The sequence below is a fragment of the Oryctolagus cuniculus genome, chromosome 7, assembly GCF_964237555.1.
Source record: "Oryctolagus cuniculus chromosome 7, mOryCun1.1, whole genome shotgun sequence".
Lineage (NCBI taxonomy): Eukaryota > Metazoa > Chordata > Mammalia > Lagomorpha > Leporidae > Oryctolagus > Oryctolagus cuniculus.
Window position 1 is genome coordinate 32796490 of NC_091438.1, and position 24388 is coordinate 32820877.

The window sequence follows — 24388 nt, forward strand, 5'->3', positions numbered from 1 at the left end:
CAAGCACTTGGGCCATCTTCTACTACTGCGTTCCCAGGCTATATCAGAGAGCTGGATCAAAAGTGGAGCTCTGGCCCCGTCAGCTGCTCTACTTCTGAACCAGCTCCCCGCTAAAGTGCCTGGAAAAGCAATAGACGATGGCCCAAATGCTTGGGCCCCTGCACCCATGTGGGAAACTGGAAGAAGCTCCTGGCTCCTGGCTCTGGATTGGCACAGCTCTGGCTGTTGCAGCCATCTGGGGAGTAAACCAACAGATTGAAGACCTCTCTCTCTCTGTAACACTGCCTTTCAAATAAATAAATAAATCTTTAAAAAAAGATAATGGCGCAGTGGGTTAACACCCTGGCCTGAAGCACAGCATCCCATATGGGTGCCAGTTGGAGACCCAGCTGCTCCACTTCTGATCCAGCTCTCTGCTATGGCCTGGGAAAGCAGTAGAAGATGGCCCAAGTCCTTGGGCCCCTGCACCCATGTGTAAGACCCTGAAGAAGCTCCTGGCGCCTGGCTCTTGGCTTTGAAACGGCGTAGCTCTGGCCATTGCGGCCATCTGGGGAGTGAACCAGCGGATGGAAGACTCTCTCTCTCTCTCTCTGCCTCTCCTCTCTCTGTGTAACTCTGACTTTCAAATAAATAAATAAATCTTTAAAAAAATATAATGACAATTTTGAATTTATATTTTTTATGGTTACTGGTTTTGTTTTGCTTTCTAGTAACATGTCCAGATTTAAAATGCAGCATTGGTGGCATGCCTGTGTCCTCCTTGTATGTTGGTTTGTCGTGTTTGTTTCTCCTGGCTCCCTGTGTACTGCCTCTGTGACTGCAGAGCTTAGTGGTCAATGATTTGGGTAGAGGCTGGGCTCAGTTTCAGGTAACTGGGCTTCCACCTTCTGTTGATGGATAATTGTATGGATCGGGGAATGAACTCCAAGTTTCAGCCAGGTCTCAAGTCTCCTTCATCTCATCCTTTTTGCTGGGCTTTCCAGGGTCTCCTCCTGTCAGTCAAGGATGTGTGAGGAGCTTATTCAGCTGGTCCATTCTAGCATCTCACCGTTACATGTCTTGCTGCTAAAAAAAAATAACAACAAAGTGAAGCAACACATTTCTGGCTGCTCCACAACTTGCTCTCAACCAGAAGCTCAATGTCACACCGGCAGAACCCTGCATTTCCCTATTTGTCCTCAGCTCAGTGAGCTGCTAATTGTTGGAAAGTCTGTGCGGTTTTTCCCACACAATGAATACAGTCCAACACGTTTTGCAGAAGCGAAATCCAAAATTGAAAACTTTCCAACAAAATAAAATTTCAGACCCTATTTTCACCAGTGAACTCTATCAAATATTGAGATTAGACTTAATGCCAAGATTACATAAACTCTATCAGAGGGGGAGAAAAAAAGAAGGAATATCCTACAATTCACTTTAAGAGGTCATCTTAACTTTAGTATCAAAACTTATTTTGTAAGAGTGGCAAATTAAAGATCAATCTCTCGCTGGTGCTGCCGTAACTCAATAGGCTCCTCTGCCTGCGGCGCCAGCACACCAGGTTCTAGTCCTGGTTGAGGCACCAGATTCTGTCCTGGTTGCTCCTCTTCCTGTCCAGCTCTCTGCTGTGGCCTGGGAGTGCAGTGAAGGATGGCCCAGTGCTTGGGCCCTGCACCTGCATGGGAGACCAGGAGAAGCACCTGGCTCCTGCCTTCGGATCAGTGCGGTGCGCCGGCCTAGCACGCCGGCTGCAGCGGCCATTGGGGGGTGAACCAATGGAAAAGGAAGACCTTTCGCTCTCACTGTCCACTCTGCCTGTAAAAAAAAAAAAAAAAAAAAAAAATCAATCTCTCTTATGAAAATAAAGTGCAAAAATCCTGAACCCAATTTTAACAAATCAAATCTGGCAATACATACAAAGGATAATATGTCACAATCAAGTTTTGATTATTCAAAAAATGTAGTTTGCTTTCATTTTTGAAAAATCCACACTTTGGCCGGCGCTGTGGCTCACTAGGCTAATCCTCCGCCTTGCGGCGCCGGCACACCAGGTTCTAGTCCTGGTCGGGGCGCCGGATTCTGTCCCGGTTGCCCCTCTTCCAGGCCAGCTCTCTGCTGTGGCCAGGGAGTGCAGTGGAGGATGGCCCAAGTACTCGGACCCTGCACCCCATGGGAGACCAGGATAAGTACCTGGCTCCTGCCATTGGATCAGCGCAGTGTGCCGGCCGCAGCGCGCCAGCCGCGGCGGCCATTGGAGGGTGAACCAGCGGGAAAGGAAGACCTTTCTCTCTGTCTCTCTCACTGTCCACTCTGCCTGTCAAAAAAAAAAAAAAAAAATCCACACTTTAAATATTTTGATCTGGCTCTAAAATTATTTGCAGTGAGCAGTGTACCTGTAGCTGTGGTTAATCCTGATGCAAGGAGGGGTGAAACCCTTTTGTACTCCTAACTATGAAATAAACTCTTTCTTGAACTCCCTAAAGCAGTGTTTCCCAAAATACATTCTTTGGAACAATGATTCTAGGCAGAAAAAAATACACTGGGAACAAATAAATTTGGGAAAAGCTGCGTACCACTCCTCATTCCCACACTGACTTCTTGGAGAGGACAGCATTGTATATTAGTGTAATAAGTATCCTGGAATATACTGCAGCAAAGACACTAATGTATCTGTTTAAACCAGTGTTTTCCCAGAGTTAACAAGCCACAGAATCTTGTGTTGGTGTGCTGGTTACCAAACAGAGCTAGTGTTACAAGGTACTCTCACTAAGAAATGTTTCTCTAGAGTAACCACCAGTCCACACAGCAAATTATCTCTATCTCATATAATGATATAGTATTCTGCTATCTTGGGAGAGGTCCTAGGAGATCTATTAACATTGGCTATTTATTGACTTCAGTTAGAAATCCCACATTTATTATAATTGCTTCCTGGCTTTAAAAGTTATAGGTGTTTGGTATAAAAAAAATACAGAAAAATTTTATGTAGAATACCAAAGTCCCTTATAATTGAATCTTCTCTTACAGATACTCAGTGTAGCGTTATTATTCACTTTTAACTTTTTGTTTATTTTCATTTTATTTGAAAGGCAAAGAGATGAAGATCTTCCATCCTGTTGCTCACTCCCCAAATGACCGAAAGCCAGGAACCCAGAATTCAATACAGATCTTCTCTGTGGGTGGCAGAGACCCAAGTACCTGAGATACCACCTGCTGCCTTTCAAGGTGTGCATTAGCAGGAAGCTGGATCAGAAGTGGAGGGTAGGACTCAGGAACCCATGCAATTCAATATGCCATGCAGAGTCCCAAGCAGCACCTTAGCTGGTGTAACCAGTGCTCCAAATGCCCACCCCATTATTCAGTTTTTAGTATTTCATAGTTGCAAAGGTTTTTTTTTTTTTTTTTTTAATTTTAAGAATAACTGCTCTGGGTCAGTGCTGTGGCATAGTAGGCTAAACTTCTGCTTGCAGCACTGGCATCCCATATGGGCACCAGCTACTGTCATGGCTGTCTCTTCCGATCCAGCTTTCTGTGTATGGCCTGGAAAAGCACGGAAAATGGCCCAAGTCCTTGGGCCCCTGCACCCACGTGGGAGACCCAGAAGAGGCTCCTGAATCCTGGCTTCTGATTGGCACAGCTCTAGCCGTTGCAGCTGTTTAGAGAGTGAACCAGCATATGGGAAGCCTTTCTGTCTGTCTGTCTGTCTGTCTCTGTGTCTGTAGCTCTACCTCTCAAATAAATAAATAAAACCTTAAGAAAGAAAGAAAGAAAGAAAGAAAGAAAGAAAGAAAGAAAGAAAGAAAGGAAGGAAGGAAGGAAGGAAGGAAGGAAGGAAGGAAGGAAGGAAGGAAGGAAGGAAGGAAGGAAGGAAGGAAGGAAGGAAGGAAGGGTGGGCCGGCGCTGTGGCACAACAAGTTAACACCCTGGCCTAAAGTGCCGGCATCCCATATGGGTGCTGGTTGTAATCCCAACTGCTCCTCTTCCAGTCCAGCTCTCTGCTATGGCCTGGGAAAGCAGTGGAAGATGGCCCAGGTGCTTGGGATGCTACACCCATGTGGGAGACCTGGAAGAAGCTCCTGGCTCCTGGCTACGGATTGGCGCAGCTCTGGCCATTGCAGCCAAATGGGGAGTTAACCAGCAGAGGGAAGACCTCTGTCTCTGTCTCTACCACTCTCTGTGACTCTTTCAAATAAATAAAATAAATCTTAAAAAAAAAAAAAAAAAGAAAGAAAAACTGTTCACTAGTAGAAGAATGGGGGAGGGGGGCTAGCACTGTAGCTTAATAGGTTAAGCCTCCACCTGGGGCACTAGCATCACATATGGGCAAGAGTTCAAATCCCAGCTGCTCCACTTCTGATCCAGCTCCCTGCTAATGGCCTGGGAAATCAGTGGAAAATGGCCCAAGTCCTTGGGCCTCTGTACCCATCTAAGAGACCCAGAAGAAACTCCTGGATCCTAGCTTCTGACTCACCAAGCCTCAGTCATTGCAGCCATTTGGGGAGTGAACCAGTGGATGGAAGATATCTCTCTTTCTCTCCTCTTTTTATTGCTTTTTTTGATTTTTGTTTGTTTGTTTTTTAATTCATTTGTCAGGTAGAGTTATAGACAATGAGAGGGAGAAACAGAGAGAAAGGTCTTCCTTCCTTTGGTTCACTTCCCAAATGGCCACTGCGGCCAGCACTTTTCCGATCTGAAGCCAGGAGCCAGGTGCTTCTTCCTGGTGTCCCATGCGGGTGCAGGGCCCAAGCACTTGGGCCATCCTCCACTGCCTTCTGGGCCACAGCAGAGAGCTGGACTGGAAGAGGAGCAACCGGGACTAGAACCCGGGGCCCATATGGGATGCTGGCGCCGCAGGCAGAGGATTAACCAAGAGAGCCACAGCGCTGGCCTCTCCTCCTTTTATTGTAACTCTACCTTTCAAATGAATAAAAAAATCTTTTTTTTTTAAAGAATTGGGTCAGTTTTACTATCTAATAAAACATGCATGCATTAATAATATGAAAACATTTAAGCTTGCAAATGTGAAAATATGAACATGTAAAAAATATGGGGAAAGATGACATCAGAAGTTAAAAATATGTGGCAGGTATTGTGGCACAGCAGGTTAAGCTGCCATTTGTGATCCCTGCATATCACATCAGAGTGCCAGTTTGAATCCCAGCTATTCCACTTGCAATCCAGCTTCCTGCTAATGAACCTGAGAAGGCAGCAGATGGTGGATCCCTGACACCTACGTGAGAGACCTGGATGAAATTCCTGGCTTTGGCCTGACCCAACCTCAACTGTTGATGGCCATTTTGGAAATGGATGGAAGATTTCTCTCCCCCTCTGTCTCCCCCTCTCCCTCTCTGTCACACTACCATCCAAATAAATTAAAAAAATCTTTTTTAAAGTGAAACATAAATGATTTAAAAAGAAACAAACGTCAGCGCAGAAAGCTAAAGACTGAAATCTGATAACTTCAAATGGGAAATAGAGCCCACCAAAGATGTGAAACAAAGGGATAAAATGCTTATCCTTTGAATGCTCTGGTGGAATCCTAAACAAGAGTTTCCTGGATGGCTATTGTAAATCAGAATCTAATTACAAAGGAAAATATTCACAGGCACAAAACTATCATTTAGGACACAGAAAAGGAGTAAAATCCATCCATCACCGGCTGGTAGTGATGATTGAGAAGATATATCCCATCTACCCCCGGGTGGAATTAGGAATGACATCACCAGCAGAGAGGGACTCCAGATGCCTGTCATCCTGACCACTATTGGTCATCAGAGAAAACACCTCGGTGCTCAGTTTCCCTTCTCCTTTAGTGATGTTTCTGGGGAACAAGAAGAGCTTGAAATTACAGCATGAAGAGCTATGGAGAGAATGCCACCTGCGCTATGACACTGGGTCAGCCTTAGGGGTATTTAACTCCCAAGAAAACACCTGACAATGGTGCAGGCCCTTTTACGGAAAGGTCTGACTGTCCCGTGGGTGACAACTTCAAAAGGCTCAGGTGCAATCTCAACAAATGCATTTTCTTTTAACATCTGGTGAAACAACACAGGGTTCCCTCTTTCTGTTCTCAATCCTTCCAGCTCTCAGATCAGTTTCATTTCCTCTGGCCCTTTTCTGGCTTCAGCATATCTTTCCTCTGGTTTGACACAGAAATTTAGACAGTACTCCAGTTGTGCCTCTTGTTTTCTGTTTCCATTCTAGTGCCATGGTTCACTGGATCTTAGCCAAAAGGCTAAGAAGTGATCCAATGCCATTCTTTTTTTTTTTTTTAAGATTTATTTATTTATTTATTTAAAAGGCAGAATTACAGAGAGGCAGAGGCAGAGAGAAAGAGAGAGGGAGGTCTTCCATCCGCTGATTCACTCCCCAGATGGCTACAACAGCTGCAGCTGCGCCGATCTGAAGCCAGGAGCCACGAGCTTCATTCCTCTGGGTCTTCCACACGGGTACAGGGTCCCAAAGATTTAGGCCATCTTTACTGCTTTCCCAGGACATAGCAGAGAGTGGGATCAGAAATGGAGCAGCCAGGACTCGAACTGGTGCCCACATGGGAAGCACTGCAGGCTTTGCCTGCTATGCCATAAAGCCAGCTCCCATTTTTACATTCTTACATTAAATATTAAGTTCCTATTATTTGAGTCTCTGCTAATACTAACAGATAGAATTAAAGAGGAGAGAATGATCCAACATGGAAGCGGGATACACAGCAGACTCATAGAATGGCAGGTGTCCTAAACAGCACTCTGGCCTCAGAATTAGCCCTTAAGGCATTCAGATCTGGCTGAAGAGCCCATGAGAGTATTTTAGGCATGGAAAGCCAAGACACTCTGGCAAAAAAAAAAAAAAAACAAAAACAAAAAAAAACAACAACAACAACAAAACAACCAAACCCTAAATGAAGGATCTCTGTGAGTGAGATTCCAGCAGAAAGAACGGGCCATCAAGGAAGGAGATACCTTTCTCTGAAGGGAGGAGAGAACTTCCACTTTGACTATGCCCTTGTCTAAATAAGATCGGAGTTGGCGAACTCAAAATGCTTCCATAGCCTTGGCAACTCATAACAAGAGCCTAGGGTGATTACTGACGCCATAAACAAGAGTGTCAATTTGTTAAGTCAACAACAGGAGTCACTGTGCACTTACTCCCCATGTAGGATCTCTGTCCTTAATGTGTTGTACTATGTAAATTAACGGTATAACTAGTACTCAAATAGTACTTTATACTTTGTGTTTCTGTGTGGGTGCAAACTGTTGAAATCTTTACTTAGTATATACTAAATGGATCTTCTTCTGTGTATAAAGATAATTGAAAATGAATCTTGATGTGAATGGGATGGGAGAGGGAGCGGGAGATGGGATGGTTGTGGGTGGGAGGGAGGTTTTTTGGGGGGGAAAAGCCACTGTCATCCAAAAGCTGTACTTTGAAAATTTAGATTTATTAAATGAAAGTTAAAAAATGTTCCTATTATTTGTCACAAGGACAAATATCATTCCCACTCTTACTGAGCTCACAACCTGGAAAGAAAGACAGGCACCCATACAAGCAATGACAACTAAATGTAATACTAGGAAAAAAATTAAGGAATATATAGAAGAGACATTTAACAAGTAGTAGAGCAATTTCACATTTAAAAGAAAATATTTATTATTTATTTTGTTTGAAAGGAAGACAGACATATTTCCCATCTGCTGGTTCATTCCTCAAATGCCCTTAATAGCTGGGGCTGAGCCAGGCTGAAGCCTGAAGCCTAGAACTCAATCTAAGTGTCCCACCTTGGTGGCAGGGACCCAACTACTTGAGCCATCACCTACCACCTCCCAGGGTGTACATTAACAGGAAGCTGGAATTGAGAGTAGAGCTGGAACCTAAATCCAGGCACTTTCATATGGGATACACATGTCCCTAGCAGAATTCTAACCATTCTGCTAAATACCTTCCCCTCAATTAAATTTTTTCCCCTATTTTATTTGAAAGGCCAAGAGATGGAAATCTGCTATCTGCTGGTTCACTTTCCAAATGTCCACAATAGTTGGGGCTGGCCCCAGCTGAGGCAAGGAACTCAGAGCTCTTGCCACTCAGGGTGCATATAAACAGGAAGCTGGGAATCAAAGCTAGGACTCGAACTGGCCCTCTGACATGGAATGTGGGCATCCCAGGCAGCAGCTTGACCACTGTGCCAAATGCCCACCTGCTCATCTTAAAAATGAGTTTTTGGTTGGTTATTTGAAACAGGGACATTTTAGATGTTATTCTACAATGCTTTTTTTTTTTTTTTTTTTTTTTGACAGGCAGAGTGGACAGTGAGAGAGAGAAACAGAGAGAAAAGTCTTCCTTTGCCGTTGGTTCACCCTCCAATGGCCGCCGCGGCCGGCACACCGCACTGATCCGATGGCAGGAGCCAGGTACTTATCCTGGTCTCCCATGGGGTGCAGGGCCCAAGCACTTGGGCCATCCTCCACTGTACTCCCTGGCCACAGCAGAGAGCTGGCCCGGAAGAGGGGCAACCGGGACAGAATCCAGCGCCCCGACCGGGACTAGAACCCGGTGTGCCGGCGCCGCAAGGCGGAGGAATAGCCTAGTGAGCTGCGACGCCGGACCGAAAGGTCTTCCTTTTTGCCGTTGGTTCACCCTCCAATGGCCGCCACGGCTGGCGCGCTGAGGCCAGCGCACCACACTGATCCGAAGGCAGGAGCCAGGAGCCAGGTGCTTTTCCTGGTCTCCCATGGGGTGCAGGGCCCAAGCACTTGGGCCATCCTCCACTGCACTCCCTGGCCACAGCAGAGAGCTGGCCTGGAAGAGGGGCAACCGGGACAGAATCTGGCGCCCTGACCGGGACTAGAACCCGGTGTGCCGGCGCCGCAAGGCGGAGGATTAGCATAGTGAGCTGCGGTGCCGGCTACAATGCTCCTTTATTTAAAAAAATTAATAACAGAAATTCTGCCTTCCCCCCTGCAAAAAAAAGGTACATTCAGACAACTCTGTATAAATAACGCCTTACAACCAAGAAGAATATTTGCCAAATGCCTTAGTATTTCCTAGCAGTTGGGGGGAACTGCCTCCTTCCTTTTGCACAATAGTTGGTAAACAACTTAGCAGTTTCTCCAGGTATTGTGCAAAAGTGGCCTGGCATAGGTGAAAGGAGCCAAACACAATGTAATTTATCCACTGTTCATAGAAGTGTTTGGTATGTATCCTACTTGGAATGCTCAATAAGTCAGTGGACCGGCTCCACAAAGAAGTGTAATTGGCCAGTGCATACAATAGTCTTTTGAATTTAAAAGACTAAGTCTCCACTGTTGTGTTACTTTCTTTTATCTTAAGTTTTATGATTTTGCCTTTTATTGCTTCCCCAGTATATATGTAATGCAGAATTGTAGACAAGCTAGAAACTTTGTGTAAGAAAAAAGATTAACAGAGATACAATCACCCCAAAGCCCCAGTCAGAGATAACTATGTTAACACTTCAGTATAACCACCTGGGTGGTTTTCCCCTTTTCTTTCTTTCTTATTATTGTATAATCACCATTATTAATTTGAAAGGCAGAGCTATAGAGAGAGACAGACAAGACAGAGAGAGCTCCCATCTGCTGGTTTACTCCCCAAGTGTTAGCAATGGCTGCGGCTGGGCCAGGGCTGAAGCTGACAGATGGGAACACAATGAAAGTCTTTTACATGAGTGGCAGGAATCCAATTACTTCAGCCATCACTGCTGTCTCCCAAGGTTTGCATTGGTCAGAAGTTGGAGTCCGGAGCCAGAGCCAGGAATTGAATTCAGACACTGGATGTGGGACATGCACATTCTAACCACTGGTCTAAACACTGTCTCCCCTTGTCTTTCAATTGTTTCATGAACTTCAGTCTCACAGATTTGAACTAATCATAAGACTTACTTAAAATCATACTTATCATTTACCCTCATTACTTATTTACTAGACTAATAAACATGTCACCCTATGTGAGATCTAGAATATTGACTTAAATTGTAGATTATTGTCAATATTGTAGATGTTTTTCAAAGAAATATATATATATATAATATATAATTTTTAAAGAAGTCTTTTTTTGAGAACCACAAAATAATACCTCACATAAGTGAAATCAATTTATTTTTCTTTTTTGTCATGATAAAAAGCACATGACATAAAACTTAGTAACTTAGGGCCAGCACCATGATATAGTGGGTAAAGCTGCTGCCTGCAGTGCTGGCATCCCATATGGGTGCCAGTTCGAGTCCTGGCTGCTCTACTTCCAATCCAGCTCTCTGCTATGGCCTGGGAAAGCAGTGAAAGAAAGCCCAACTCCTTGGGCCCCTGTACCCACTTGGGAGATCTGGAAGAAGCTCCTGGCTCCTGGCTTTGGATTGGCCTAGCTCCAGCCATTGTGGCCATTTGGGGAGTGAACCAGTGATGGAAGATCTCTCTCTGCCTCTGCCTCTCTGTAACTCTGCCTTTCAAATAATAAATAAATCTTTAAAAAAAAAAAAACTTACTAACTTAACCAATTTTAAGTGTACATATGAGTCCTGTTAATTATTTTCATATTGTTGTGAAACAGAACTTTTACATCTTGCATATCTAAATCTTTATTCCCATTAGACAACAACTTTCCCTTTTTCCCTTCCTCCAGTCCCTGGAAACTACAATTCTACTTTCTATTTCTATAAATTTTTGACTACTTTATATATCTCATACAAAGGGAATCATATAGTATTCGTCTTTTTGTGACTGGCTTATTTCACTTAACATAATGTTCTCAAGATTCATCTATGTTGTGGCATATGACAGAACTTCCTTCCTTTTTAGGAGTGGATGTTCAGCACAACAGTTAAGAGGCCACTTGTGATACTTGCATCCCATATCAAAGTGCCTGTGTTATAACTGTGGCTCCAATTCTGAACCAGCTACCTGCTAAAACATCTAAAGCCAGCAGGTAATGGCTCAAATACTTGGGCCCTTATCACCCATGTAGGAGACCCAGGTTGAATTCCTGGTTCTTAGCTTCAGCCAGGCTGAGTACCGGCCATTGCAGGTATCTGGGGAGTAAACCAGCATATGAAAGCTCTGTCTCCGTCTCTCTATTTGCCTTTAAATAAATTAAATAAATACATTCAAGAAAAGAGTGTTCCTGCTTTTTGAATCTGAGTCATGTTTCATTACATTGTTTATCCATTCATCTTTAGATGGACATTTGCCTCCCTTCCACCTCTTCACACTTGTGAATAGCTGTTTTCAACGTGGTCTCTTTGAGACCCTTGTTTTGATGCTTTTGAATATTCAAGGGCACATTCATGAAACATGTATATAATGAAAAAAACTATGTATGGATTTTTTGGCCACCAAAACAACTTTTTAATTCTATGTTTCCATGAATATTTTGAAGTATGCTCAAATACAGATGTTGGATTGCTGGAATGTGGTAGTTGCATCTTTAATTTTTTTGAAAAACCCTCATACTGTTTACCACAGGAGTTACACCATTTTATAATCCTACCAACAGCGCATGATGGTTCCAACTTCTTCACAGCCTCACCAACATCTGTTATTTTCTGTTTTCTCTCTTATAGTAACCATACTAATGGGTGTGAGGTGATATCTCATTGTGATTTTTGATTTACATTTCTCTGTTGATAAGTGATGTTGAACATCTTTTCACACAATTATTGACCATTTGTATACCGCCTTTGGAGAAATGTCCATTCAAGTCCTTTGCCAATTTTTAATGGAGTTATTTGAGGACTTCTTTTAATTTACTGTTTATTTAACTACTTTCATCTACTTGAAAGGCAGAGCAACAGAGAGAGAGAGACAGAGACAGAGACCTTCCATTCACTGGTTGACTCCACAAATGTCTCCAATAGCCAGGGCCTGGCCAGGCCAAAGCCAGGAGCCCAGAACTTCATCTGAATCACCCATGTGAGTGACAGGGGTTCAAACATTGGGTCATCATCTACTGCCTCCCAGGATGCATTAGCAGGAAGCTGGACTGGGATGGGAGGAGCCAGAACATCAATCAGTGCTCTGATATGGCACATGGGCATCCCAAGCAGCTGCTTAACCTACTATGCCACAACACTCGCCCCTTTATATATTCTTTATGTATTCTAGATAGTAACTCCTTATCAGATAAATGATTTGCAAATATTTTCTCCCATTCTCCATGTTGCTTTTTCATTGTGGTAATTGTGTCTTTTAAAGCACAAATGTTTTCAAGTTTGATATTCACCCATTTGTATATTTTTACCTTTGTTGCCTATGATTTTGGGGTCATATCCAAGGAATAACTGCCAAAGAAAATGTGAAGTTTTCCCCTAGGAATCTGATACTTAAAAGTTTTAAATTTAGGCTGGCGCCATGGCTCACTAGGCTAATCCTCCACCTTGTGGCGCCGGCACACCGGGTTCTAGTCCCGGTTGGGGCGCCGGATTCTGTCCCGGTTGTCCCTCTTCTAGGCCAGCTCTCTGCTGTGGCCAGGGAGTGCAGTGGAGGATGGCCCAAGTGCTTGGGCCCTGCAACCCATGGGAGACCAGGAGAAGCACCTGGCTCCTGCCATCGGATCAGCGGGGTGTGCCGGCTGCAGTGCACCAGCGGCGGCCATTGGAGGGTGAACCAACGGCAAAAGGAAGACCTTCTCTCTGTCTCTCTCTCTCACTGTCCACTCTGCCTGTCAAAAAAAAAAAAGTTTTAAATATTTAGATGCTTTGCCTTTTAAATTAGTTACCAAAGGGCTGGCATTGTGGTGTGGCAGGTAAAAGCCACTGCCTGCATCATCAGCACCCCATATGGGCACCAGTTGGAGTCCTGACTGCTCCATTTCAGATCCAGCTCCCTGCTAATGTGCCTGGGAAAATAGTGGAGGATGGCCCAAGTACCTGGGCCCCTGATCCCATGTGGAAGACTCAGAAGAAGCTCCTGGCACCTAGCTTCAGATTGGCTCAGCTCTGGCCATTGCAGCCATTTGGGGAGTGAAGCAGCAGATGGAAAACCTCTCTGTTTCTCAACCTCTCTCTCTCTCTGTTAACTCTGCCTTTCAATTAAATAAAATAAATATTTTTTAAACAAAAGTTACCAATGTGACAGTATCCTTAAATATGCTCCTTGACCCTTCAGTCTGATGGTTTCCTATTGTCGGATCAAAGTATGCCTGTTTTAAGGCCTCTGATACATCCTGTCAAATTGCTGTCACAAGTTAAAATCAATGTAAGCCCCTATCTGCAATGTGTGAAAGTGTACATGGTCCTTTACCTTACCTACAATGAGTAACTATTATTTTTGAAATATTCACCTTGGTTATTTTTCAGTTGCTTATTTTTAAGCAAACTTCACCTCAAATCACCAAGTTCATATTTACACAGGAGAATATTAGAAGATAGCTATTCAGGGGCTGGTGCTGTGGCACAGTGGGTTAAGCCACTGTCTGCAGTGCTGGCATCCCATATGGGCACCAGTTCAAGTTGCAGTTAAGCTCCTTGGAAGACAGCAGAAGGTGACCCTACTACTTGGATCCCTGCCACCCATGTGGGAGACCCAGATAGAGTTCTGGGATCCTGGCTTCAATGTGGCCCAGACTTAGCTGTTGCCAGCATTCAAGGAGAGAACCAGCAGATGGAAGATCTCTCTCTCTCTCTCTCTCTCTCTCTGTTTCCCTGTCATTTTGTCTTTCAAATAAATAAGTACATAAATTTTTAACAACAACAACAAAAACCCTAACAAATTAAGACCAAACTCCTTGGCCTGGATTCAAGCTTTTCTAGTTTTATCTCCTACTTCTTCTTTATATATACCAACACTCTAGTCAGAGAGGCTAGTGTTACCATTTCCTAAACATATCTGGTGCTTTCGGGCTGTACCCCTCATCAAAAGGGCCTTCTTCTCATTACAACCTAGTGAAATGAAATTTAGAGCCACCTCCTTCCTGATTCTCATTAACTGCATAGACTTTCTTCCTCCTTGGAACACCTACATTTTATTTGCATTTCTGAGTATAGTATTCTGTCTTGTAGCATGTTTTCTCCAACACTAATGGTGAGTCTCTTCTGGAAAATAGATAAGCTTATTAATCCTTGTATTACAATGCAAGTTCATTAGAAACAAGCATAAACATTCAGCAGTTAAGATATCACTTGCAATGCTGGCATCCCATATCCTAGTGCTTGGGTTCAAGTCCCAGCTCTGCTTCTAATTATATCTTCCTGCTAGTGTGCATCTCAGGAGCTAGCAGGTAATGGCTCAAGTTCTTAGGTCCTTGCTACCCATCTGGGGGACTAGATTGAGTTCCTGGCTTCAGCCTGGCTCAGCTCCAGCTGTTGTAGGCTTTTGGGGAGTGAACCAGTGAATGGAAGATCTCTTTCACTCTGTCTCTATCTCTTTCAAGTACATAGTAAAGAAAAAATTCAGTTGCAAACAGTCTTTTTGAATACCATGGTTTGATTAGAATGAGCAATATTTAAGACCTCCTCTCCTGAAGTTTCGTAACTCTAAACAGAGAATGTGGGATTCTGAAATATCTCACATGAGTGAAGACCTTTATGTTAGTTCAGATTCCCCTCAAAGACTTCACACAAGAATTAGAGTGCAAACAGTTTCTGTGGGAGGTGATTCCAGTGGGAAACTTACATGGGGAAGTGAAGATCTCCAAGTTACAATGATAAATGGAACTCTAGGAGTCAGGAAAGATGTGTCACCCCACCTTCAAAGGGAGCTGGGGTATTTATTAACTAACTCTGCCTGTCATGACTTCAGAGCTGCTGTCAAGAGGCTTTCATTCTGTATTTCTCGATGGCCTCACTAGAGGGGCAGAGGTTGCCATTCTCACAATACCACAGGTGGCTAGAAGTTGGTAGCAGAAGTGCAATAGTCAGACCAGGGGGTAGGAGGGTGCACAAAGGCTCTAGTATGCATGAAGAAGAAATCTTAAGTTATTTTTGGCTTTAAAGATTTGGAGAACTTCAGTATATTTTCAGGTTATGCATACAAGAGTAATAGCAAAACCTATGCTGGAATGGAAAGTCACAGAAACATAACTTGGTGTGACCAGAGGTACAAAGTTCAAGCAGAAAAATCAAATTATATGATGAAGAGCATGGACATCATTTAGAAAAATGAATGTGTAACTGTTGAATCTGATTTGAAAGACAGAGCTATAAAGGGCAATACAGAGAGAGAGAGAGAGAGAGAGAGAGAGAGAGAGAATCTTCCATCTGCTGGTGCACTCCCTAAATGGCTATAATGATTGGACCTGGACCTGGCTGAAGCCAGGAGCCAGGGGCTCCATCTGGGTCTTTCACGTGGGTGCAGGGGCCCAGGTACCTGGGCCATCTTCACCTGCTTTCCCAGGCATATTAGCAGAGAGTTGGATCAGAAGTGGAACAGCTGCAGCCAGTGCTGTGGCATAGTGGGTAAAGCCAGCACCTGCAGTGCCGGCATCCTATGTGGGTGCTGGTTTGAATCTGGGCTGCTCCATTTCCACTCCAGCTCTCTTCTATGGCCTGGGAAAGCAGGAGAAGATGCCCCCAAGTCCTTGGGCCCCTGCACGCAATTAGGAGACCTGGAAGAAGCTTCTGGCTTCAGATTGGCCTAGCTCTAGCCATTATGGCCATTTAGGGAGTGAATCAGCAGATGGAAGACTTTTCTCTCTGCCTCTGCCTCTCTGTAACTCTACCTTTCAAATATATACATATACATATATATATATATTTTTTAAAAAGAGTGGAACAGCCAGGACTTGAACCAGTGCCCATATGGGATGCCAGTGCCACAGAGGGTTAACCTTCTACACCACAGCACTGGCCCCAATCATAGCCAATTTGAAATGTGTAATAAGTAGTTCTTTGGGTAGATGAAGACTAGAAAAAATGTTTTCTGGGGCCAGTATTGTGGCATAGTGGGTAAAGCCACTGCCTGTGATGCCAGCATCCCATACTAGTGCTGGTTTGTGTCTCAGTTGCTCCGCTGTTGATCTAGCTCCCTGCTAATGTGCCTGAGAGAAAGACTATACTTTCAGGGATCATTTCTATAGTCCGTTAATGTGCCTGAGAAAGCAGAGGAGGATGGTCCAAGTGCTTGGGTCCTTGCACCCATATGGGAGACCTGGAAGAGACTCTTGGTTCTTAGCTTCAGCCTGGCCAAGCCCCAATCAATGCAGCCATTTAGGGAGTGAACCAGCAATGGAATATCTCTCTGTGTCTCTCTCTATAACTCTGTCTTTCAAATAAATAAATACATCTTTAAAATATATCTTATTTATTTCACTTATTTGAAAGGGAGAAAGAGAAAGGAGAATCTTCTATCTGCTGGTTCCCTCACCAAAAGTCCATAACAGCTAAGGTTGGGCTAGGCCAAAGCCAAGAGTCAGAAACTCAATCTAGATCTCATAAGGATGGCAGGAACCCAACCATTTAAGTAATTACCTGCTGCCTCCCAGGATGCACATGTGCAGGAAGCTGAATTCAGAAGCAGATCCAGCACTGGAGCCCAGGCACTGAATACGGGATGCAGGCATCCCAAGTGACAGCTTAACTCTACACCAAATGCCTGCCCCCTGCCTCCTGCCAAATATTTTTAAACTGTTACTTGCTTCTATATATGCATGTAACAAATCCATATTTAAGTACTTCTGTTGCCTCAATGTCTAATCTTCCACTATCATCCCAGTCTCCCTGTTTACCAGTTATTAGAGGCTTTAGAAATGGTTAAAAAATGGGTAGTGAAATTAAAATATGCTCACACACATATCTATGTATACACACATATACAGTATTGATTATTTATATATGGGAGTATATAGAATAGTGGTTACTAGTTGTTTCTCATGTATCCTTAGAACACTCTATGCCTATAACACACAGAGCATATGTTACAGACTATGCTGTAATTTTTTTTTTTTTTTTTTGACAGGCAGAGTGGACAGTGAGAGAGAGAGACAGAGAGAAAGGTCTTCCTTTGCCATTGGTTCACCCTCCAATGGCCGCCGCGGCTGGCGCACTGCGCTGATACGATGGCAGGAGCCAGGTACTTATTCTGGTCTCCCATGGGGTGCGGGGCCCAAGGACTTGGGCCATCCTCCACTGCACTCCCTGGCCATAGCAGAGAGCTGGCCTGGAAGAGGGGCAACCAGGACAGAATCCAGCGCCCCGACCGGGACTAGAACCTGGTGTGCCGGCGCCGCAAGGCGGAGGATTAGCCTAGTGAGCCGTGGTGCCAGCCCACTATGCTGTAATTTTTAAAAAGATCACTATATCTTGAAGAGTATTCCTTCTCAGTATAGAGGTATTTACCTCATTAAAAATCTTTTTTTTTTGTTTAAATCAAAAGCACAAAACAAAATGTTTAAAAGCCTAGAACACATTACTTTTAGTGAAGACTAAGTAGTTATTCTGAGATATGTTATTGCAACAAGATGAAAATGAAACACGAACTCCTTCCCTCCTTCCTTCCCTTACCCACTGAACATGTTTTCAACGGTCACCACATCGGAGGCACTGTGTTGGTTATTAGGAGTACAAAGATCAATCGGAAACCATTTCTATTTCTAAGAGTCACCAACTCTTAGGAAATGTACTCATAAACAATTAAGCAATTGTAATACTGTGTGATAGGGTGTTATGGTAGACAGCAGACACACAAAGGATTAAGTAACCAGCTCGACTTGTTCCAGGAATGAATACTAAGCAATTCATGGTCACTGGGTCATATAATACTCCACAGCCCTATTAAAAGCCTAGTCCCCACAGTTAAAAGAGTGTACTAAGAAGCAAAAGTTGCCCTTCTGTAGGAGGGGTCTTCAAAAAGCTATGAAAAATGTGCATTATGAAAAAACTTTGCATGGATTTCCAAAGTTATTGAACTTATCTTTAAATATTTTTTCCATGAAAAAATTTAAGTATATTTATATGTTTACTAAATGAGCAATCATTTGTAAAACTAGTTTTCAAAGAGCAGGCATTTACCCTAGAAGTTAAGTCGTCCATATCCCAAATCAGAATACCCAAGTTTGATTCTGGGCTCTGGCTCATGACTCCAGCTTCCTGCTAATCGGGCCGTGGAAGGCAGAAGTGATGGCTAAAGTAATTGAGTTTCTGTCACCCATATAGAAGACCTGGAGTGAGTTTCCAGCTCCCAGCTTCAGACCCAGACCAGACCCAGCTATTGTGGGCATTTGGGGAGTGAACCAACAGATGTGAGTACTTGGACTCTCTCTCTCTCTCTCCCACCTCAAGTTTTTTTAAAACATTAGTTTCAAACATTCTTACTCATTCAACAATAGTTTATTTTCTCTCTCTTTTTTTTTTTTTTTTTTTTTTTTTTTTGACAGGCAGGCAGAGTTAGACAGTGAGAGAGAGACAGAGAGAAAAGACTTCCTTCCATTGGTTCACTCCCCAAATGGCCGCTACAGCCGGCGCACCGCGCCGATCTGAAGCCAGGAGCCAGGTGCTTCCTCCTGGTCTCCCATGCGGGTGCAGGGCCCAAGCACTTGGGCCATCCTCCACTGCCTTCCCAGGCCACAGCAGAGAGCTGGACTGGAAGAGGAGTAACTGGGACAGAATCTGGCACCTCGACCGGGACTAGAACCCGGGGTGCTGGTGCCACAGGCAGAGGATTAGCCAAGTGAAACGCGGCGCCGGCCCCCATTAGTTTATTTTCAAGTTTGTTCCAAAGTGTTGGCAAAGTGAAATTGCAAATGTCTTGTAAAATATGTTGAACTTTTATAAAGTTATAGAAAATTATGATGGAGAACTACTCAGATCATAAGCAAAACCACTAATGGAAACAAGGATGATTTAGAAGTAGACTAGTTAATAATTGAAAAAGAGAAAATCAGCAAAGCTAACAACATAAACTGACACTTCACAAGAAAATAATTTGAAAGGACAAGGTTTCAAAGGTAAAAGATCTTTCAAAAAAATGACATTTTGGGGACAAAATGGCAAACTAATATATATTTCTCCTTCAACCCAACTGTGAACATACCAGAGGAAAAAGAAAGATGTTGGTAAATACCTAAATTTAACATAATTACTGTAAGGAACCCATAGGGTAAAAACAGTGTATCAGTTCCTGAATGAGAGGAAATGGCAGTCGGAGCCAGGGGGCTGATTCCATGAAAAGATATTCTCTTTGAGATTTAGTTGAGTCTTCTTTCTTTCTCACATTGACCTCGGTGTACATGATTGCTAGCTCCTTTTCCACTGTGGGGTAGGAAAACATCAGCAACATCAGCATCAGTCTACTGCCAGGGCAGTACTGGGGCACTGTTAGAACTTGTAGCAGTTCATAACAGGTGCAGGCAGGCGAGCTGGCTCCAACTATTTCCTCTGGATTCTTTTTTTTTTTTTTTTTTAATTTTTTAAAAGACACAGAAAGAGAGGGAGAAACACAGAGAGAGATATCTTACATCCGCTGGGTTACTCCCCAAATGGCTGCAAGAGCCAGGGTTGGGCCAGACTGAAGCTAGGAGCCAGGAGCTTCTTCCGGGTCTCCCACATGCGTTCAGGGGCCCGAGCACTTGAGCCTTCTTCCACTGCTTTCCCAGGTGCATTAGCAGGGAGCTGGATCGGCTAGAATAGCTGAGACTTAAACTGGTGCTTATATGGGAAGCCAACATTGCAGGCAGCTATTACCTGCTATGCCACAATGGTGACCCCATGTTCTTCTTCTTTTTATTTTATTTTTAAGATCATTGTAAAAATTAAGAGAGGGAAGAGAGAGCAAGGAGGAAGAAGGGTGGGAGCATGGGCAGGAGATAGGGTAGGAAGTATCACAATGTTCCTAGATCTGTATATATGAAATATATAAAATTTGTATACCTTAACTAAAATTTAAAAAAACCAAAAGATAGGGGCCGGCACTGTAGCTTAGTGGGTAAGGTCACTAACTTTACTGTCGGCATCCCATATGGTTGCCGGTTTGAGTCCTGGGAAAGCAGTAGAAGATGGCCCAAGGCACTGGGCCCCTGCACCCACGTTTGAGACCTGGAAGAAGCTCCTGGCTCCTGGCTCCTGGCTTCAGATTACAGCAGCTGCTGCTATTGCAGCCACCTGGGAAGTGAACCAGTGGATGAAAGACATGGACTATATAAAAAAGTCTCAAATTGACCTACTAGAAACGGAACTATAATGTCTTAGATGAATACACTGGATAGAATTAATAGCATATTGCTGAATTTGAATACAGCACTAGACACCATCCAATATGAAACACAGAGGGAAGAGAGAAAATTCACCACAGATTAGATTAAATTCCTGGGCTTAAAGAGCTGAGATTGTTGGATAAAAATGAGATGGGGAGCCAAGCATTGTGGCACAGTGGATTAAGCCACAGGTTTAAGACCCAGCCTCTGCTTCCTTTCCAGCTCCTTGCTAACATGGTCAGGAAAACAGCAAAGGATGGCCCAGGTACCTGGGACCCTGCCACCTACATGGGATACCTGGATGGAGTTCCAGGCTCCGACTTTGGCCTGGTCCAGCTCTGACCATTGGGGCCATTTGGGGAGTGAACAAGCAGATAGAAGATCTCTCTCTCTCTCTCTTCTCTCTCTATCACTTTACCTTTCAAATAATAAATAATATGTTTTTAAAAAAGAGATGGGCTCCATTGTATTAAAAGACATGAGAGACATGGGAAAGATTCCAAAAAGGAAATGAGGTAGGGGTTTAATAAAAGGATAAAGATTCTCAGTGCCCATATAGGACCACGTTGAGTATGGATAATATGGTTTCTGTTATGGATTCATTTTCTCATCAGTCACACTAGAAATACCAGAACAACTTTCACTAATTTTCTTCTTTCTCCATTCTCTAAACTATGTTAAATTAGTCCTGTTAATTATTTCCTGGTTTCTCATATTCGTCTTTCTATTTGATGATAACATCACAATTCTAGCTGTTAATTCTGGATGACTGCACTTCAATAATAGCCTGCTAACCTGACATCCATCCTGAATTGTACTGCCAAATTAACTTCCCAAGGCAGCACTTTGATCGTGTCATTTCTTCTTCTTCTCCTTCTTTTTTTGGCTCTAAAATCTTCAAAGGCACAAACAACTCTCACTGTATTCTGAATAAAGTTTGGACTTGTGTTTACTTGCAATCCAAACTCCTACCTATTTTTCCAGCTTTTGAAAAGGCTTTTATCTACACTAAATTACCTGTTACCTTCAACAAACTTTCATTTTATTGCCTCTTAATTTAGTCATTAACTTCACAGGGGCTTACTTAACACCTACTATGTGGCAAGCATCAGTCTAAATGCCAGATCTTTTTTTTTTTAAGTACTAGATCTTGAAGTCATTCCTTTTTTTTTTTTTTTTTTTTTTTTTTTTTTGGACAGGCAGAGTGGACAGTAAGAGAGACAGAGAGAAAGGTCTTCCTTTTCCGTTGGTTCACCCCCCAGTGGCCGCCATGGCCGGCGCGCTGCTGCCGGCGCACTGCACCGATCCGAAGGCAGGAGCCAGGTGCTTCTCCTGGTCTCCCATGTGGGTGTAGGGCCCAAAGACTTGGGCCATCCTCCACTGCACTCTCGGGCCACAGCAGAGAGCTGGACAGGAAGAGGAGCGACTGGGACAGAATCTGGCGCCCCAGCCGACAGGGACTAGAACCCGGGTGCCGGCGCCACAGGCAGAGGATTAGCCTATTGAGCTGCGGCACCGGCCATCATTCTTTTTTTTTTTTTTTTTAATCAATTCTCACAGAGACTGCTCACCATCATATGAACCCATAGATCAATTTTCTGAACTTTTATTTATTAAAATTTATTTATTTATTTGAAAGGCAGAGTCACAGAGAGGCAGAGGCAGAAAGAGAGAGAGAGGTCTTCCTAGCTCACTAGCTTACTCCCCAGATGGCCGCAATGGCCAGGGCTGTGCCAATCTGAAGCCAGGAGCCAAGAGCCTCCTTGGGCCATCTTCTACTTTCCTAAGCCATAGCAGAGAGCTGGATCAGAAGAAGAGCAACCAGGACTTGAACTGGCGCCCATATGGAATGCCGGCACCACAGGCAGTGGCTTTTACCCACTACGTCACAGTGCCGGCCCCCTGAACTTTTTTTTTAAGATTTATGTATTTATTCGAAAGGCAGAATTACACAGAAAGTTGGGGGTGTGCAGAGAGATCTTCCATCCGCTGGGTCACTCTTCAAATGGCCACAACAGCCAGACCTGGGTGAATCCAAAGCCATGAGCCAGGAGCTTTTTCTAGGTCTCTCACACATGTACATGGCCCCAATTACTTGGGCCATCTTCTGTTGCTTCCCCAGGTGTATTAGCAGGGAGCTGGATCAGAAGTGTCACATCCAGGATTCAAACTGGCACCCATATGGGTTGCTGGCACCACAAGGGGTACTACAGTGCCAGCCCCAATATTCTGAACTTTCAAAGTTGCAGGCCAGGTGTTAGATAGAGGTAAAATTACCACAGTATAATCACTTCAGGAGATTTTACCTCCAACAGCTAATGGTGTCTGTGTTCAGAGCACGTGGAATGAATTACCTACATGAGCTTCAAGAGAGAACATGAGGGGCTAGCGCTGTGCCAGTGGGTTAAGCCATTGCCTGCAAAGCCAGCATCCCAGATGAGTTGAGTTGCACCACTTCTTTTTTTAAAAAAAACTTTTATTTAGTAAATATAAATTTCCAAGTACAGTTTATGGATTACAATGGCTTTCCCCCCCATAATTTTCCTCCCACCCGCAACCCTCCCGTCTCCCGCTCCCTCTCCCATTCCATTCACATCAAGATTCATTTTCAATTATCTTTATATACAGAAGATCAATTTAGTATATATTAAGTAAAGATTTCATCAGTTTGCACCCACACAGAACATAAAGCATAAAATACTGTTTGAGTACTAGCTATAGCTTTAATTCACATTGAACAACACATTAAGGACAGAGATCCTACATGAGGAGTAAGGAGTTGCACCACTTCTGATCCAGCTCCCGATAACATTCCTTGGAAAGCAGCAGAAGATGGCTGGAGTGTTTGGGTCTGACACCCATGTGGGAGACCTGGATGGAGTTCCAGGCTCCTGGTCGCAGCCATCTGGGGAGTGAACCAGCAGATGGAAGATCTCCTCCTGTCCCGCCCCATCTCCCTGTAACTCTTTCACATTAATAAACTAATTTAAAAGAAGAGAATGCTGAGAACAGACTAGAATAAAGTGAGAGAATTTGTAGTAAAGTGAACGAAAGCAGTCTGGCTAGTCCTACCTGGGAAACAGTAAGTGATCTGCATCATCACAATAAGGGAAAATTAAAAACTCCCCGTGCTTTGGTGCAGTGCTTTCATATGCTCAGCATACAATTCATTCCTGTCACAAGCATTTCTGAGTGACCACTATAAGACAGTGCTAGATGTACAAGTCAATATGAGACTGAGCTCCTCCTGACGATGCCTGGAGCCAGGGCCTCAGAAACCATGGACATTCAACATTATTGCTTATGATATTTATATCTCTCTGGGAATAAAATCAATGTCTTTTTGGCAGCACAGTGAACCTTGAAGGTGAAGGGTAAGAGTCTAAAAAGTGAGTAAAAGAGGAGTATTGGCCAATAATGTATCCTGGGAATACTGAGTAAGCATGACAGCATGTATTTGTACTAGGCAAAGTCACCTCAGATTTTAGGCTTCTATTAAGACTGCCCACACTCACACATGAAAAAAGGAATGTGTGTTGTTTTAGGTGTCTAGGCATTTTCTGAGGTTCTTTCTAACTCTAACATTGGAGAAGCTCACTGTCAAAGTGAAGATTTTTATATTTTCCTATCTTTATTTAAAAGGGGCCTTCTCAGCCATCCTATGGCAGGTTTTTCACCATATCAGGTTAAAATCCAGAAACAAATTTACCAAAAACTTAATGAAACTTAAGTTTCTGGACTTCTTCCTTGTATTGGCCCCTTCTCAATAAATATTCACTTTTTCTTACAGAGAATTGTGTAAGTTTCAGGTCATATAAAGACCTGGAAATGCCCTTTAGTAGAAACCTTGAATAATCAATGCACTCTTATTTAGTTCCTCTAACTTAATCCTACAAACTACTATTTCATCTTCAAATGTGCTTCAGGGTGGGCATTGGCCTAGTGATTAAGTCACTGCTTAGGATGCCCATATGCCATTTCACAGTGCCTGACTTCAACCCCTGGCTCTACTCCCTAGTCCAGCCAATGCACATCCTTGCCATCCACCCACCTGGGAGACCTGGATTAAGTTACTGGCTCCTGGTTCTCAGTTCTTACCTGGACCAACCCCAGCTATGCAGGCATTTGGAGGTGAACTTGCAGATGGGAACTTGCTCTCTCTCTCTCTCTCCTTCTCAAATAAATGAAAAAACAAAATAAACTTAAAGATTTTAAGTGCTCTTGGATCTGCTATTTCTTCTCAATTTTGCTAATACCACTTACTTGGTTCGAGGCTTCTGCA

The 24388-nt window shown here is 43.6% G+C and overlaps 1 long non-coding RNA gene across 1 annotated transcript in view; it reads right to left on the reverse strand.

Annotated features, from left to right (window-relative positions):
• Positions 1-1317: 1317 nt before the first annotated feature.
• Positions 1318-24388, reverse strand: part of LOC138850507 (uncharacterized) — a 33684-nt gene continuing 10613 nt past the window's right edge. The window contains exon 2 of the long non-coding RNA XR_011390328.1: positions 1318-1794. This is a non-coding gene — a long non-coding RNA (uncharacterized lncRNA). The remainder of the gene's footprint in view (positions 1795-24388) is intronic.